This window comes from Myotis lucifugus, unplaced genomic scaffold, assembly GCF_000147115.1.
Source record: "Myotis lucifugus unplaced genomic scaffold, Myoluc2.0 scaffold_164, whole genome shotgun sequence".
In the NCBI taxonomy this organism is placed as follows: Eukaryota; Metazoa; Chordata; class Mammalia; order Chiroptera; family Vespertilionidae; genus Myotis; species Myotis lucifugus.
The window spans coordinates 2,499,624-2,514,625 of record NW_005871212.1 but is presented as its reverse complement, the minus strand read 5'-3'; the positions used below and the strand labels follow the sequence as shown (position 1 = coordinate 2,514,625).

The following is a 15,002-nucleotide window of genomic DNA, read 5'->3' as shown; positions in this document are numbered from 1 at the left end:
TACCCTCCTCAGTCACAACCCTGGTGACTGCTCAACCCTGGTGGCTGGTCAGTAGGCATCCATTTAGTTACACATGTCAAAATTCACAATTTCTCAGCACTTCGGCTCTCCTTTGAAGAGAAGTCCTGTTGCTAGTAGTCTCAAAAGACATGCATAGAGGTATTATTCTTTCTGCAGTGGAGGACGGGTGGACTACGTATGCCAACACTGTCCTCAGCGATGGGCACTTAGGTTGTTTCTCGTTCCTTTGCTATTACTAATAATACTGGAGTGAGCCTTCTTGTGCACATATTTTTGCAGAAACTTGCATTTCTGTGGATGAGCCTCTCCCACCCGAATTGCTGGGCGAATGGATTAGCAGTACTAGTATATGGTTTTGTTGCTGCTCAAAGGCCGGGAAAAGTGGCTGATGTGTCTGGGTGAGGAGACCCAGACTGGGCAAGTGAGAAGCCTGGGTGGGTAGGGCCTTGACTTGCAGCCGAATCCTCCCCATGAATGGTGCTGGTGCTCCAGAGAAGCGGCCCAACTGAAGCTGTGGGTCTGGTCCCGACAGGCGTGCAGATGAGCCGCCAGGATAACAGGGTGCGGCTAAGGTGGGCCACCGAGGAGGGCGCCAGTGCGATGGGTCCTGTGCGTGGTCACGGAGGGACCACCTCGGGGGGTGCGCCCAGACCCCACGCAGGGCTGGCAGGCTGTCCGGCCGCGATAGCGGGCGGGGATCTTCCGAGCGGAAGGGGACTCGGCCTCGCGGACAGCCTGGTGGAGTTCGGGCGCCAGGGTAGAGGCCTGAGTCTTGCGCTAGCGTCCCCCAAAGAAGGAAGCCACGTGGCTCCACACCGGACGCGGACACTCCAGAGACGGCGAAGAGAACGCTGCGCGGGCCCCAGCCACCGCGCGCCGGACTCAAGGACCGCGGGGTTTCAGCGCTCCACTCAGCGGCGTATGTATACACCACGCATGCGTCCGCCGCCGGCAAAATTTGTGCGCATGCGTGTACCGCTGGAGACGCTAGTAAAGGGGGGATAGATTCTCGCGGTACTCGTGCGGGCGGCGCCGTGGCTTAGTTGGTTAAAGCGCCTGTCTAGTAAACAGGAGATCCTGGGTTCGAATCCCAGCGGTGCCTGCATTCAGCGTCTCGCAAGCTTTTTGCCCATTTCCAATTTTGCTCTGCACCCCTACCCTTCTCCTCCCCATTTCGGGGGTGAGAGGGTGATTCTGAGAAGTCATTTCAGACCGTCCCCCTGCTTGCGGCGGGATGGGGCGCTAGCCCTCCCTGGAGTCCACGGGAGGATTGAATCCGGCCAGCGTGACCCCAGGGTAATCAAAGTATGAAAACTATCGGGAGGGAACGGATCAAGCAGTACCCCGAGTTTGGAGGCAGCTTTTCCAGGGGGTCAGGAGTGAGGCTGCGCCCTAAAGCCCGGGCTGGGTAAAAATCCACGGTCCGAGGGCCTGACCCACAGCAATTGAGTCGAAGTCTCTGGGGCATTGGAAGAATAAAAAGTAACCCAGGAGTTCTCTTGTCAAACAAAATCCACATCAGTCGTAACAGGACAGTTTCAACGAGCTGCAGACATCAGTCTATGTCCCCAATACTCAAATTCATCTGCCCCAGAAGTTGCTCCCATGGGTCTAGGTTTATCATCTGTCTTTTACATTTTGCTTTGAGGTCAATTTCTTGCCCTTTGTAGCTTGGTTGTTTTTGTTTGACATTGCAAAGAAAAACTTTTAAGGATACTTTGAGGCTTTGCAGTTCTGATAGGAACATCAGAGATGAGTTTATTGGTAACAAGGGCTTGAGTCATTGTGAGGCTGGTATTTTTCTGACCTCTTTCCTGCTAGCCTGAGGGATATCAGGTCAGTTTTGAGCATGTGCCTGTTATGTGGCCAGGGGAGATGTTTAATTTCGTTCAACATTTTTTTTCTTTTTTAGTTTTGAGAGTACAAATTTTGCACATTTTTGGGTAAAATTTAATCCTAAGTATGTTCTTCTGTTTGATGTTATTGTAAATGGAATTGTTTTTAAAAAAATATGTTTTTATTGATTTCAGAGAAAAAGGGAGAGGAGATAGAAAAATGATGAGAGAGAATCACCCATCAGATGCCTCCTGCATGCCCCACACTGTGGACAGAGCCCCCAACGTGGGCATGTGCCCTGATGGGGAATCCAACCGTGACCTCCTGGTTCATAGGTCGATGCTCAACCACTGAGGGGAGATGTACACACCCTGTCAGCTGCTCCCTGGGAAGAGTTTCACATTTCCTGATCCTCTGGAGAATGACCTCAGCCTTGGGGAAGGCTCCTTGGACTGCCTCTCAGGTAGAGCTCCACCTTGCTGCCAGGTAAGGGCAAGGAGTGAGGTCTCCACTGTGCTGGGCTCTCAGCTGGAGGAGAGAAAAATCAGTCATTAATATACCTCATGCTCCTCATTTGTGTGGTTGCTTTTATTATTTTTTTTGTTAATCCTCACCCGAGGATATTTTCCATTGTTTGTTTTTTTTTTTTTTTATTCCTCACTGGTCTGTGCCCCTGAAAGGGAGGAGGAGAGACACAGAGAGAGAAACATTGATGTGAGAGAGACACATCGACTTGCTGCCTCCTGCAAGTCCACCCCGACCTGGATGAGGAATCGAGCTTGCAACCAAGGTACATGCCCTTGACCAGAATCAGACCTGCGATCCTCTAAGGCAAATCAGCCAGGGCTGTGTAGTTATTCTTATAAATCAAACTATAATGTTGAATGTATTTGTACAAATGATACTTATAAAATGTTATTATTTAATAGGTTAACTAATGTAGAAACAAAACATTTCCCACCACATTTTAATTCTTAAAATTAGATTACATTTTAACACAAAAACTCATGTACATTAACAAATGTACAGACTGATATTTCTGACTCTAATCTAGCACCATAGTATTTATTCTAGCATTCCCTCTCACTTTTTCTTTCTCCGTCAGTGAAAAACCTGTCTCCCTCATTATTTCCAATACGTTTACTTATTGTTCAACTCTTCTATATATGTAAAATAGTTTCAGAATTAATAGCCTATATCTGTTTGAGAAACAAATTTGCCAACCAGTGTTTCTCCACAGCTCTCTTTGCTTTAGTCTTACAGTATCTAGTCAAAACATCATCTCAGCTCCTTTTTTTCTCATAACTTTCAGTGTGGTTGAGCCACCCATTTGTAAATATTCATTTGTCACTGGGTACATTCCATCTTGATTTCCTGACATTCTGGGTGGTTTCTAAAAATTTGCATACAGAAAAATCCACTCTTGTGATGTACAGATCTATACTTTTTAAAAAATATGTTTTTATTGATTTTTATAGAGAGAGAGAAAAGGAGAGGGAGAGAGAGAAACATCCATGTGAGAGAGAAATATCGATTGCTTGCCTACTGTCAAACCTGAAACCTGGGTATGTGCTCTGACTGGGAATCGAACTGCCAACCTTTCAGTGCATAGGATGATGTCCAACCAACTGAGCCATACCAGCTAGGGCCAGATCTATAACTTTTTTTTGGACAAATTACACAAACTGATTTTGCAGTGTTGAACCAGCTTTGCAAGAAGCTCCATTTAGTTGTGATATATTGTCCTTTTAATATTTTGCAGGATTAAATTAGCTAATATTTTGTTGATGAGTTTTGCTTTTATGTTCATATGATATATTGGTCTGTAGTTTTCTTTTCTTGTAAAGTCTTTCTCTGGTTTTGGTATCAGGATAAATCTGGCCTCATATAGTGAGTTGGGAAATTTTCCTCCTGTTTTATTTTTCTAAAAAGCTGTGTAGAATTGATAGGATTTCTTCCTTCACTGTTTGGTAGAATTCACCAATGAAACCATCTGGGCATGAAGTTTTCTTTGTTGGAAGGTTTTCATTACAAATTCAATTGCTGATAGTTCTAGCACTATTCGCTTTATCTATTTCTTCTTGAGTGAACTTTGGTAGCTTCCTATAAAGTTAAACATATTTATCATACAATTCAACAATCTCACTCCTAGATATTTACCCAAGTGAATTGAAAACTTACATTTACAACAAAACCTTTTAATTCAGAAGTTCATGGCAAGTTGTAGGACACACCACAAGAATATTTGGGAATGGTTTCTACTTGATGTCAATTCTCAGGGCTTCAAGACCAGATAACCGTAGCCCTTGGCCACAGCTGGACACCTGACCCAGGATGGCCTACACAGAAGAGTACCTGGTCAGGCTGGGCCAGTTAGAGCCCTTTTATAGAATTTGGAACTTGAGTGGCTGTCCTATAATGTGCAGACTCAGGTGTTGTGGGTGATGGTGGTGGCGGGGATGGGGGAGGGGGTTTGGGAGGGAAGGGTGCCATGTTTTCTGCCATGTGATTGCAGGAAACAGAAGTTGGGGAAGAGACCAGATTAGGCGCAGGGGAAAGGCTGGGAAGAGAGATCCCAACCACATAGTTTCCTACCAGTTTCTCTGTGCATTCCTGTCCTAAGCTCTGGGCCAGATTCCCATAGGAAAAGTTGAATAAGTTTTCCTTACTTGCAGGAGAAAGTGTAATGCTCAAATGTCTCTCCTTGGACCATTTATGTTTTCTTCTGGGGAGGAGAGTTTTTCCACGTTACCTGTCACTTTTCCTCCTTAGTCTAAGTGGTGGGCCACTGTGGTCGAGCCATGCCGTGCTTCCCCTCATTTTCATCTTCCACTTTGACTTACTGCATGGAGGATCTTGCATGGAGGGTACTCAAAGGACAGCCTGGACAAGGGTGTTGTAAGCAGGGACACCAAGGTCATCTGAATTTTGGATGAAGAATATCAAAGAGCAACAATGATAATGGCCAAGAAGATTCAGGATTTTTGTCTCCCAAGGAGCAAAAAAAACAAACATGTTGCCTTGAAGGTGTTAAATGTTCTTGAGAGCTCTTATTATTGTTGTTGTCATTGTCATTATTGTTATAACTAGACTTAACTGAGCACAGTAGTTCTGGGTGTCCCTGTGTTCTCCCTACCTCCCAAACTTGACAACTTCATGGCTACTGTGGACACATTTTAGATGGAATCAAATTAGACTTTGGCTCTTGTTGAAACAATTTAGGAAACTAGAGTTATTTTCTTCTCTTTTTCAATAGAATTTTAAAAAACACACAAAGAAAAATGTAAAGAACATTATTTCTTGGTTTTCTAAGTGGCATATAATGTTATTTAAATAAATAGTTGAATGAACTTTCTGTTGTTCATTTTCTGGAAAAAATATCATGCCCTTGTTTTTTGCACAATTTCCTTTGCTGACAATGTAGGGGTTCAAGTGCAAGAAAGCCTGTCCCAGCCGAAACCGGTTTGGCTCAGTGGATAGAGCGTCGGCCTGCGGACTGAAGGGCCCCGGGTTCGATTCCAGTCAAGGGCATGTACCTGGGTCGCGGGCACATCCCCAGTGGGGGATGTGCAGGAGGCGGCTGGTCGGTGTTTCTCTCTCATCGATGTTTCTAACTCTCTGTCTCTCTCCTTTCCTCTCTGTAAAAAATCAATAAAATATATTAAAAAAAAAAAAAAAAAAAGAAAGCCTGTCCCACAGATCTTGATGCTCTCATGTCTGAATGCAGTTCACCGGGTTCCAGGAATGATGTTAAGTTGAACTTGGCCTCAGTTACCTGAGAAAATGTAGATCTGTACTTCCAGTGCTAGATAACTTGCTTGTTTTCTTTGTTATCGGAGATTTAGGAGCTGGGCGGAAACCTGTAAGCTTTTGGTGCTGATTATTTCAGCTGTTGTGATGCTAATGATCCACATATTGAAAAAAAAAACAAACACTGCCATAACCAGTTTGGCTCAGTGGGTAGAGCGTCAGCCTGGGGACTGAAGGGTCCCAGGTTCGATTCCGGTCAAGGGCCTGTACCTTGGTTGCGGGCACATCCCCAGAAGAGGGTGCGCAGGAGGCAGCTGATCGATGTTTCTCTCTCATCGATGTTTCTAACTCTCTATCCCTCTTCCTTCCTCTCTGTAAAAAGTCAATAAAATATATTTAAAAAAAAAAATCCTGGAAATCCGCTAAAGGAGGAATATCGAAGCACATTCCTTCCGTTGACAAATGTGCCCTTCTGAGAGGCTTAAGGAGGCACAATTTAATTTGGTCTTGTTACTGAGGGTAGTACACATACCTCTTTATTTCTGAATACTTTTTTTCCTTAAAAAATTGCAGAAGGTAGGAATAGGTCATTCACAAAGGAAGAAAGGCAAATGGCCAATACACATGAAAATATGTTCAATTGAATAAATGCAGATTGAAGCAATGAGGTACTTTTCCTCCAGCCACATAAGAAAATATTTATAAAGGCTGATGATAAGCCCCAGGTTGCTGAGAAACTGAGCACTTTTTATGGTACAATCTAGAGATGTGCTTCAGGTTTAAACTGCTCCCTGTGGCTCAGAAGCCAGACCTCCAGGCACCCATCTGAAAGACCTGGCCGGATACTTTGTGAGGATGGAGACAGGTTATTTACTAAAGATTGCTCAGGAGAGAGACTAGAAACAACCAAATGACAAGTCTGGCTCTCCCTGGAGTGTGGCGGTACTCAGAATGAGGGTGCAAAACTACATATGTGAACGTGGAGGCATGTGATGTATCGCCAAATAAAAAGTTATAAAATTACTTATTATGATTCCATTTCGGTAAAAACTCTGTAAGTGTGTTTAAAAAAAGTAGTTTGCTCAGTCACAGGAGACAAATACTACATGATTCTACTGATATGGTACCTGGAGGAGTCAACTCCACAGAAACAGGAAGTAGAATGGTGGTTGCCGGGGGCAGGAAAAGGGGAGAATGGAGTTAGTGTTTAATGGGGCAGAGTTTCCGTTTGGGAAGGTGGGAAAGTTCTGGAGACATGATGGCAATAGCTGCACGACAGGTGAATGTACTTAATGCCACTGAAAATGGTTAAAGTGGTAAATTTTATGTTATGCAGATTTTACCAGAATACATTAAAAAAAAAAAGGCAGCTGGAAGGATATTTGCCAAAATAGCAATGTTATTGTCGGGGTGGTCGGTCTTTGTTTGTTTTCTTTACAATGAGCATTCATTACTTTCATACTCCGTGAGCCCATCTTGGCCAACCAGTTCGCTGTGGATTCATTGAATCCATTTAAAATGTAAAAATGTTATTGTGTAGTCCTGGAACCTGCCCCACACCTTCCCTCAGGTGTTGCTGTTTGACAAATTTCCCCTAAGAAGCTCTGTGTAATTCTTGCCCACCTTCCTTACCCCTTTCACTCCACCCATATTTCCCCACAAGAACGGCTGGGGGGCCAGACTCTGGGCCTGGGTCCTGCCACATTGCCTGGTAGAACATCAGTCTTGGTGCCTGCAGCCTGCTCTTACCCACAGTAGCCACCATCACCTTTTCTAACCACCACGGGACTTTGTGGGAGGGGGAGAGGACATTCTGGGGGCGGTTCATGGAACCCACAGCAGCAACGCTGGGAACCAGCTTGGCACTTGCAGAACAAGGGGCATTCCCAAGGACCAGCCAGCAAACTCCTCACCCCCCAGTTCCTGCCCCCCTTCTCATCCCTGCCCTCCCTGCTCTGGAACCAGGGCCCCAGAGAGGTGGTGATTGGCTGGTCTTGGTCACGTGCCTGTCCTTGCTTGAAGGGAGCAGGATAGGGTGTTGATGAATAGACCTTTGGACTTCTCACAATGACAAGGGCAGGGCATCCTCAAAAGGCACCTGCGGCATGGGACCAGGAAGGGAGAACTGTGTAGCCCCGCACCTGTTCACTCAGCAGTTATCTTGCAGAGCTTAGGACCTTTTTACAAGCTGTTTCCTCTGTCTCCAAACCTTTGCCTGATTAGCTCCTTGTTATTTAGTTCTCAGATTGAAGGCCACCTGCAATCCTTCCATCCTGATCCCGTGTTTTGTTTTCTCCAGTGCACTTATCTTCACCCCGGGGTGTTGTGCTCCCTTACTTATCTGCATGTTAGAGTCACCTCTCCCTAGTCCTTGTATTAGTCAGTACAGCTGCTATAACAAAATATCACACGTGGAAATGGATTCTCTCGCAGTTCTGGAGGTGGAAGTCCAAGATTGAGGTGTCAGCAGGTTTAATTTCTTGAGACTTCTCTCCTTGGCTGCCTTCTCACTAATGTTCTCATGTGGCATTTTCCTCTATGTGCTCACACATGGCTGTCCAAATTTCCTCTTCTTATAAAGACACCAGGTGGACATGTGGCAGCCCTGACTTTTACTAGTTTATTTTTACTGTGTTTTTAGTGTGGTAAAATACACATAGCATGAGGCACAGATGGAGCAGTGGGGGCAGAGGAAGTTTTATCTCCTTCTGGGAGGGCAGAGAGAGGATAGCTGACCTGGGTTCTGAAGACTTAATAGGAGTTTTCGTGGAAGCGGGTAGTTGGATAGTGGCTGGCCTTTACCGAGTGCTTACTCAAGGCCAGGGACTGTTTTAAGTGCCTTACAGGTATTAATGCTTTTGTTCTTCTCATGACCCAGTGAAGTGGGTATGGTTGTGCCCTACTTACAGATGAGGAAGCCACGGCTCATAAAATTAAGAAACCTGCTCCCATGGGGAGTGAGTGGGGAGTTGGGTTGAATCCTCGGCAGGTTGACTCCAGAGCCTCTGCTTTATCATGCAGGCCTTCCTGCCTGTGGGACACTGGGGTGACTTCCAGTAGGACCCGGATGATCTGGATCAGAGCTGGAAATACCACCTGCAAGGACATTATTCTCTCTTCAATTGTCCTCCAGTGTTTCTCATGCAATTGAGGAGAAATTCCCTGTTTTGTTGCCAGTGTGCCAGTGTGTCTAGACTACTCTTTTTAAAAATATATATTTTTATTGATTTCAGAGAGGAAGAAAGAGGGAGAGAGAAATTAGAACATCAATGATGAGAATCATTGATGGGACCGAGCCTGCAACCCAGGAATGTGCCCTTGACTGGAATTGAACCTGGGACCCTTCAGTCCCCAGGCCTATGCTCTGAGCCAAACCAGCCAGGGATAGACTACTTTTGTTGTTGTTGTTGTTAATCCTCACCCGAAAATATTTTTCCATTGATTTTTAGAGAGAGTGGAAGGGAGGGGGAGACACACACACACACACACACACACACACACGCACACAGAGAAACATCCATGTGAGAGAGACACATCTATTGATTGCCTCCAGCATGCACCCCTACCTGGGCTGGAGAGGTTGCAACCTTGCTACTGAGGTCTGTGCCCTTAACCAGAATCAAACCCATGACCCTTTAGTCTGTGGGCCAACGCTCTATCCACTGAGCAATACCAGCTGGGGCTAGACTACTTCAGTCTCCCTGGTGGAGGGAGAAACAGGCATGCAGGCAACAGAATGTACAGTTTTGTTTTGGTCATGTTTACATATTTATGATTCCCTATTGAGCGCTAGAAATCTGGGTTTACATTCAAGGTAATGATATAAAATTTCTTTTGAAGTAGGACTACTTAAATAAAATAAAAATGAGTTGATTTACGTACAACCATGAAGTCCATGACATAAAGGTTCGCTGTCCACTATGGTGGAGGCGGGGCCCTGGTGAGTGGTTAGCGCCCACTACTCCACTGGACTGTGTGGCCGCCAGGGAGTCCTAGGAGCTCGGACAGGGACAGGCAGCCTGCCTAGGCGCCACCTCAGCAGGATGCTTTCACCTCCCACAGCTGCGCCTTGAAATGTGAGGCTTGTCCGGGTGGCTTCCCTAACCATCCCTCCAGCCTTGCGTTTCCCAGACCTGCGTGTGTGTCTCTGGACTCAGGGTCATCTCAACCTGTAATTTTTATTCCTGTGGCAGCAACAGGGTTAAGAAACAAACCTTATCTGTTGACCCACCTCGGGCTTCTGATGTGCTTTGCTCCATTAATAATTTAGTGAGGTGGACTGAATTGGATTGATTTCCCCCCCAAATCAATACACAAATGATTATTGTTGCAGGGCACTTCTGAGTGCTTCGGCAAGGCCGAGGGGAGCTGTTTGTTTGAAGATGGGAACTGTACTCAGCATCCAAAATTACTGTTGAGAGGGTTATGTAAACCAAGGGGTGAACTGGTGCTAACATTTTTATTGCAATAAAAGCCTTTTTCCTTTTCTGAATGGTGCTTCTACGACACACGTATCATCACTGTTCCAGGCCTATAATTTTAAAATTACTGCTCGATACTGGAGGTGAAGTGATTTTACTGCCGCTGGTCTATTAAGGTTGTGAGAGCCAGAAGTAGCTTGGAGAGCAGCTATGGCTGGATGTGTGTGGCCACACCGAGCCCATCACCATGGATGTGCCTGCAGGTGTGCAGGGCTGGATCGGTGAGTGGTGGTGGGAGGAGGGTGGGAGGTGGAGGGGGTGATGCCTGGGCCCCTTTCAGGGTGGAGCAAGCACTGGGCATCAAGCCTTGTCCCCTCTCCCCCATAGAACAGGCTCTAGGAAGGCAGAGGCTAGGAAGCCGCACTAAACCCAAAGCAGCGATGCAGACCGGCTGCCTCATCTCTCACAGGTAGAAATGTGACAACCCTGACTTTTACCGGTTTATTTCCACTGTATTTTTATTGTGGTAAAATATACATAACACAAACTTTACCATTTTAACCATTTTTAAGTGTGTGTTTCAGTGGCATTAAGCACGTTTACATCGTTGTGCAACCATCACCACCATCTGTCTCCAGAACTCCCTCCCCCCAAACTGAAACTCTGTTCCCATCAAACACTAATCCCCAATTGCCCCTCCCTCCAGCCCCTGGTAACCACCCTTTTAATTTCTGTCTTTATGAATTTGAGTACTCTAGGTTCCGCATGTAAGTGGAATCATACAGTATTTGTCCTTTTCTGACTGGCTTATTTCACTTAGCATAATGTCCTCAAGGTTCATCCATGTTATAGCATGTGTCAGAATGTCCTTCCTTTTAAAGACTGAATAATATTCCATTGTATGGGCATACTACATTTTGTTTATCCATTTACCTGTCAAGATACTTGGGTTGTTTCCACCTTTTGGTTATTATGAATAATGCTGTTATGAACATGATTGTGCAAGTATTTCCTGAAGCTCCTGCTTTCAATTCTTTGGCTGTATGCCCCAAAGTGGAATTGTTGAGTCATATGGTAGTTCTGTTTAACCTTTGGAGAAACTGCCAAACTATTTTCCATAGTAGCTGCACTATTTTATATTCCCATCAGCAATGTGCAAGGATTCTAACTTTTCCACATTCTTGCTAACACTTGTTATTTTTCTTCTCTCTTTCTTTCTAATAGTCATCTTAATGGATATAAAGTGGCATCTCATTGTGGTTTGGATATCTTTAGTATTTTTAATTCAAATAAACCTTAATTCTCTTTTCCTAAAGCCATTTTTCTCTCCTTACCTCCTTTCCTGTCCTCCCACCATCTTATTTAAAAGTTGTACAATATTAGAGCCATTCAGAAATCCCACAGTCACAGGCTTTCATGTTTGTTTCTACTTACGTGGCTGAGATTTTAAAACATCAGTTGAGAAGCAGGAATTTTAATGTCTGTGAGAGAAAAATAGCCTTTTAGAAGACACTGTCTTGGGAGGCTCATTTGCAGGGGCCCCCAGAAAACCTTATAACACATCCAGGGATGGGTTCCTCGCAAGGAGAAACCGGCCACAGATGCATACAGAGCTCCCCTCTCACCACGGGCTCGCTGAGTCGCTGGCCTGGGGTGTTTGGAATGTTTCTCTCCAGGGGGCCCTGCGCCCTGGGGAGGCTGCTCAGAGGGCTGCTCACAGTCCTCCAAATGCTGCTTCCTGACTGGTGTCCTGGCAGCACAGAGGAAGAGTCAGAATTAGTTCTGGGAAGAGTGGAAACATTCTGAGAACAGAAGGAGTTGGCTGGGGAGGGGGTCTTGGTAGGCACGGCTAGTCCCATCGGATCACGAGGCTCAGGTTAAAAACTTTGAAGCCTGTTCTGTAGCATTTTCTGCAGGGGACGTGATTCACTTTGCTTGTTAAAAATACGAGCTGTTGATTGGGAGGCAGGTGATCACTTAGGAGGCTTCTGCAGAGTCCAAGAGAGAGGAGATGGTGGCTGGGACCAGGGCGGCGGTCGTGGGGATGGAGAGAAGTGGACAGACTGGAGATACATGTGGGGACGATCAGCACTCAGTGATGGACGGTGTGGGAAGATCGGAGTAGAAGTTATTTCCTCAGTAAGTGATGTGGCCAGAGGGGGAGGTGTCCAGTCTAGACTTCAGGTGGGACAATGACAGGTTTGCCTTCCTTGGAGAAAAGAAGACATCTGCACTGGACCAGGTGGTTGTAGGACCTTGTTTCAGTTTTACTTGCCAAAGCTACTTTTGACCTTTGACCCTCAACTATATTCTAACTATTTGAAATCAAGAAAGATAATTACCATTCAACTCAGCATCCTCTATGTAGTACCCAGCAACCAACTGGATAGGAGAGGGCTTCAGTTTGCATCTGCAGGTGGGCGGATGGCGGAGGGGGCGAGAGGACTCTCCAGAGGCAGTGGCTTACTCTGTGTCCTGTGGCAGCCTCAGGGCACGCAGCCACTGATGGGGCGATGGCAGTGCCCATTGTTCTGGACAGGGGTTTATGTGGGACACCTCTGTGCCCCTTCCCTCCCCCTCCTGCTTGTCCTCTTCTTCTCACTCCTGGAAGAGCTTGCAGAAGGCCTCAAAGGCCCACAGTCCACGTCTCCTGGGACACACCTGAGTGACAGCATCTGCTTCTTCCTAACTGGGAAAGCCAGCTTCCCGCTTGCAGGACCCTGATCCCTGCTGGGCCCTTCTGCCCTGCTTCTCCCTCGTCTGTCCCAACCAGTTTACACATTCTCTGGGTCTATTACTTGCACCACCTCTTTCAGCACTGAATTGTTTACTACTTTGGAGATTATGGGTTGTGTGGGACAGAAATCTCCTGGATACAGCTCATGCCAATACAGGATGTTTGTTAAAAGGTTGCAGAGGCGGAGGGAGCAGGTGCCTGCAGCCAGGCTGTGGAATCCTGCAGCTAGAAACTGTTCCAGATGAGGTGAGATGGTTTGGGGGAGAGGACTGAGCCAGGGCTACCCCTCGGCCTGCGGACTGAAGGGTCCCAGGTTCGATTCCGGTCAAGGGCATGTACCTGGGTTGCGGGCACCTCCCCGGTAGAAATGGGATGTCAATCAGTCTCAATATGGGCAGGGTTTAAATTTGTGCCCCCTACACCCCCAGCCTGGCAGGAGGACCAACAGACCCACAGAAGCAGTCAGTGGCAAAATGAATTATGTTTAAAAAAATAAAAATAAATGTGAAAAGTCTATGATGAACAAGTGATCAAACATTTAAATCAAGATAGGTTGTTGTTTGTTTTATGACCCCACACTGTTGTGCAATGGTTCCCAGGTAGGTTGGTGGTCCCCTGCCATGTGGCTTTATGAGGGTTGACAATGAACTGTTACCAGATTTAAGCAATTTAGAGCTTTAATATAGTCATGTTTTATGATTGTAGAACTTCTGTTAACCTTTCTCATTTGATCCAAAATATGGGAGGATATTTTGATGGGTATATGTAGGGCTCATCTTTTTCTTTTTGCCTCAGGCTCTTGGTAGGACTCCTCATGGCACTGGTCTTCAAGCTGGATTCCTTAGGTAACGCATTATGTACATTGAAGAGGGAATAAAGCTGTGGGTGCTCCCTGCCGGTGCCCCTACTTCAGTCAAACATTTTGCCATTTTGCCACGAATAAAGGTAGTGAGCAGTCTGAGGAATTTCAGAAACCAAATGACGGCAGGCTGGTGCTCTTTACCGTAAATGAATTGTTTATCTTGTTATTTTATTCTCAAATCCTTTAATACATCTCCCAAGAAGAAGTCTGCTTTGGAAAAATCAAAGAAATTACAAGAGAACAAGAAAAACCAGAAAAACTAAAAGGTGCTCTGTCTACAACTTTTACTAACAGAACACCAGTTCCTCTCAACGTTCTCTCTTAACAGGCTCTGATCCAAGGTGAGGGGCGGGGGGGATGCAGAGGGTCCTGAGCCCCAGCGGGGGGTGGGCAGGCCATACCAGCCTCCATGCCAGGAACCTTCGCGGACATGTGGTTTCACATCATTCTCAAGGAAGGAGGGCTGACCTGCTTGACCCTAAATGGCCTTCTCAACCCTCCTTTAAGTCTCTCCAGGTTTCTGCTTCTTCTGAGCCCAGCCCCTCTGCTGACTGCTTTCTCAGATGGTGGCCCAATCCGGAGAAGCAGGCCTCCTCTCTATTTCCCAGAGCCAGCACGGCTGACTGGATGGGCTCAGCGGCCCCTGGGAGGGGTGCGTTTCCAAAAGCCTCTGAGAGTGGCCCCCAATATCCCCTCACAGGCCTTGCTGTGCACAGAGGGATCCATCGCAGGGATGTGGCATGGCTCCTGGGGCTGTGGCAAACGAGGGGGTCGGGGCGGAGGGGCAGGAACCTGAGCCACCGCATGCTGTCCTGCCCTCAGGTCCCCCAGCAGCCCTGTGTGGCTCCTTCCTCTAGCAGCCACCTTCTTCCAACCCTCCTCCCCTCGTTGTACAGAAATCCCGGGCCCCCGGCACCCATAAGGAAAGGCCCGCCCACGGTGAATCGACCCCTTTGGCAAGATCCGTCTGGTTGAGTCGGGTCCTGTATCTTTAGGCCGGAAAAATAAAGAAAACAGGGTTGAGCTCCATGATCGAGCGCCAGGCTTACGGGTATAATACACCCCCTCGGCGTGTCTCACGTGCCCGCAGAGGCCCTGATCGCAACCGCGACAGAAAAGGGGGACTTCAAGTGGGGGGCCATATTACAAAAGAAGGGGGACCAGGGTTCCCATCGACGTAGCTGAAAAGAGCGGATCTTACTTCAATTGGATGTGTGTTTCTCATAAGGTTACATGCGAAAGAAAAAACAGCACGGCACCCTTTATTTAGGGTCTTCGGGTGGGGAGTTGAAAAAAACGGGGGGCAGAACCGTTTGTTTTCTGTTGTCGTAATCTTCTCAAAAAATGCTCGGGTAGAGATAAAAACAATTATTCT

General features: G+C 46.6%; 1 non-coding gene across 1 annotated transcript; it reads left to right on the top strand.

Moving 5' to 3' along the window:
- The first annotated feature begins 1,049 nt into the window (after window positions 1-1,049).
- TRNAT-AGU lies at window positions 1,050-1,123 on the top strand. The gene has a single exon. It is a non-coding gene; the product is annotated as a tRNA-Thr (tRNA).
- The last annotated feature ends 13,879 nt before the right edge of the window (window positions 1,124-15,002 follow it).